At 43.5% G+C, this 3,567-nt stretch overlaps 1 long non-coding RNA gene across 1 annotated transcript; it reads right to left on the minus strand.

Moving 5' to 3' along the window:
- Positions 1 to 398: 398 nt before the first annotated feature.
- On the minus strand, positions 399 to 2,419 carry LOC138114301 (uncharacterized). The gene is made up of 2 exons (XR_011152584.1): positions 2,289 to 2,419; positions 399 to 556 (listed from the first exon to the last, which is right to left on the minus strand). It is a non-coding gene; the product is annotated as an uncharacterized lncRNA (long non-coding RNA).
- Positions 2,420 to 3,567: the final 1,148 nt, after the last annotated feature.

A 3,567-nucleotide genomic window follows, 5' to 3' on the forward strand; every position in this document is an offset into this window, starting at 1 on the left:
AAAGTTAAAACATCCTCTTAAGACATATGGCATGAGATTGAACAGCACTTTAGTTTGAGAACTGGTAGAAGGCTTTTCTGTATCCCTCTTGGTTTAGGAAGGGGGATTCAATCATTTCTCATGTAGCATTTGCTTGTGTTTTGTCAAGATTCTTTAATTCACTAATTAGAAAATCCAAAAATTTAGCTAGATTATAATAATTTTGAAGCCTTCTGAGGCAGAAACGGGAAGGCTAGTTCATATTTGTAGGATTTCAAATATGTATAAATTCTTATACCAACTCTCAGGATAATGAGAGTCTCAGGTTGAGACAAATTATACATCTATAAGAGTTTAACCACACCATTTTTCATTAAAAAGACAAAACAAGTTAGACAAAAATTAAACTCAAGAATATGTAGAATGCTTTAACTTCTATTTGATCTCTCACCAAGTCACTTGTAATGAAAACACAAACAAATTACAAACATTAACCAACTGACAATGCGAGCAATTATGGTGACACTTTACATTTCATTGGTTTTCACACAGCTCCATCTCATGTGTTGGTAGATTCCTATAAAAGAAAAGTGAAAATTTGGCCCACTAGACCGATTATTAAAAAAGAAGTAAAACTTTTTGGGGCTAACACAAAGTGACAGTGAAGCAATGGTTATGACATTTAGGTGTGATTTTGCTGCTAGCAGTTTCCTTGCTCTCAAACGCCTTTCTTTATCTTTGATGTCGGGACATTTGACATTCCTAGAAAAGAGAAAAGAAACAAACTTCCCACCCCACCCCCCAAAAAAAGAAAAATATGTCTGAGTGAAACAAGAGTTTAATTGCATTAACTTATTCAAGTGGAGTTTTAGTTTTTATTCTATGAAGCGCTTGTTGCACCACTTTTATTGTCTCCCACAGGTTTTTGGTGGGGTTTCTTCCAATTGATTCTTCAGTGGAGGGAGTGAGACTGCTTTTAAAAGTTTTGCAAGAGTTGCAGTCTGTGAACCAGGCATTTGGATTGCCTTTTTTTTTTTCTTCCTTCAGGGTTTTAGTAGGCTTCTGCTTTTCGCCCTGGAGCAGTTTGCCTTATCGGTTTGCTCCTTTTGTTCTAGTGATTTTCCTTTTGGACAAGATCAAGTTCCGCAGCAAGCAATGCTACTGCCTAAAACCCCCTTCTTCTCTCTCCCTTTTTTTTTTTTTTACCAAGTCCATCCCAGGAGTAGAGAGGAGACTAACAAATTAACCAAGGAAGGACAGCAAAACATTTTCCCCATAGGTTTCTCTACAGCCCCCGCAGACGAGGCTGCATGACAAATACCTGGGCCTGCACAGGGACAGCACCATCCCCACAAGGCAGCAGCTGCAGAATTGGCTGCAGGATTAGAATCTGCCAATTCTAGTTTTCCACAATAAACCACAGACTGGTGGCGGGGTTCCCCACAAGATAGGAGCTCCGGATTTGCCTCAGGTCTGAAACCTGCCAATTCTGGCTTTTCACAACAAAACACGAAAGGCACAGGGGCGTGGGTCCCCTCCAAACAGGAGCCTTTCAGCACACAAGCACCACATAACAGGAGCCTTACAGCTCTGCACACCCAAACCAATTAATCACAATGTCCACAATTCTTACAGCTTCTGCCATCACCTTTGCCATTGCTTTTGCCTTTTCCTCATCTCTTCTTACATACACATACACATATACTTGCTGTACTTTTCTAACCAGTTCCTCTCAAATTTCTCACTATTCTCTGCCACGCTCCCCTTACTCTAACATTATCTGCACTTTCATTTTTTTTATTCTTGCTCTTTCTAGTCTGATACCAAGCTCTCTCCTCTGGCAGCTTGGACACCACCCACTCCATCTAGTAGAAGTACAATACCACTTTCTCTCACAATTAATACATGCACACAAATACAAGCTTCACAACTGTTTTCATACACTAAACATGGGATTTCAAAAGGGAAATCAGATGGAGCTACATTAGAAAGGCATTGGGGGTCTGGATGTTTTCAATGCAATAGCTAAAATCTTTTCTCCTCTAAAATCTGCCCCCCTTTGGACAGTAAGGTTGAATTCCAAACCAACGGTTTATATGATTTATCCTCATTCACTCTTTGCCAAACGCTTCGCTTTTCTCTGGCCGAGCCCGTCGCCGGGGTACGGAACCACAGATAGAGCTCCTCACTCGCTTCGCACTTAGCGTGTCTCACCCACTCTCACTCACACAGCAGCAGAATAGCAACAGACAAAACAAAAACAGCAGTACAATAGCGCATAACAGCGGGGTCCAACCCCTTAAAGGTACCTTTCACAGTGGGGTCCAACCCTGGGGGGGTCCAACCCCCTTAAATGTACTTTTCCTCTTGCCCAGGACTAATTTTGGGAGACCCAGTCTTCCTCGGGACTTTCAACCCACCCTCAGGAACTCGAACCCTGGACCTGCAGGTATTTTGTGTTTAAAAGGAATAGCAAATACCTTAATTTGGTGCAGATGGTCCTTGTCTGCCCCCGCCGTGAGCCAAAGGACAGCTGAGCTCCCCCTGAAAATTCAGGGTCGCGACTGGGAGGTCTGCTTACCCCTGGATCCAGCAGCCGGGCAGAGAGGGTCCCATCTCGGGGTGCCAGATGAATCGTGCCGCAACCGGGCCAGGAGACACTTCAGAGACAGAGTCAGAGAAGTGGGTATTTGCTTTATTCGGTGCGCCGGGTGTGTGGGGATCGCTCCTCCAAGCACACACCGGTGTTCCCTACAACACAGTATTAAGGGTTAAATTATGAATATTCATCACATTCCTTGGGACAGGTGTGGTTAAACAAATTATTTCTCGGAAGTTATTAGCATATGGGCCACGCATGCGCTGTGTGTCCTGGTGGTCGCGCTGAGGAAGGCCTCTCCTCTTCCTCGGGGGTCTTTTCTGATGAAGGCCAGTAGTCATCCTCTCAGTGAACTTTTCACCTTTCTCCCTGGGCATGCGTAGTCCTTTGAGGAATGATTCAGCAGTCTCTGAGATGATCCTTGTCCCCTCTATCTTGACAAGATTAGGGTGAATTCGGTTTCTCAGGCTTTGTAATTAACATCTTCTGTCTGAACTAACATGTGCTGTCTCCCAATAGTTAACTTGTGCTTACATGAGTTAGTTATTGACTGCCCCTTCTTCATGTACGAAAGCTTTTAAATGTCCCTGAAAGTTCTGCTGGCCTTTTTTCCTTCAGTCAAGCTTGGTTATTTTGGCCTTGGTTCAATAGATTTTTTGAATTCACTCAAAAACTCAAGAAAATGCATCACAAACAACCCAAAATACATGTTATTTTGGAGGTTGCTTTTCTCCCTGAGTAAGGATAAGTGTGAGGTTTTAAGGAAAAGCAGCTGTTGGATTTCAAAGGGAGCCAGATGTTCAGAGATGCTTTGCCAGCATCTGGTGTCGGGAGAGTTGGTACCTCAGTAAAAATGCTGTAGAGATTTCATTTCCATGGCAAGTTATCCACAACTGGGGCATGCCCAGGAATGGTTGCTAGCTTTGTAAGGCTGAGGGAATCGTGAGGAATGGCAGTACTGCAGGAAGGAGGAGGAACCCTAGCAGCAG

Source organism: Aphelocoma coerulescens, chromosome 8 (genome assembly GCF_041296385.1).
Source record: "Aphelocoma coerulescens isolate FSJ_1873_10779 chromosome 8, UR_Acoe_1.0, whole genome shotgun sequence".
NCBI classification, from domain to species: domain Eukaryota; kingdom Metazoa; phylum Chordata; class Aves; order Passeriformes; family Corvidae; genus Aphelocoma; species Aphelocoma coerulescens.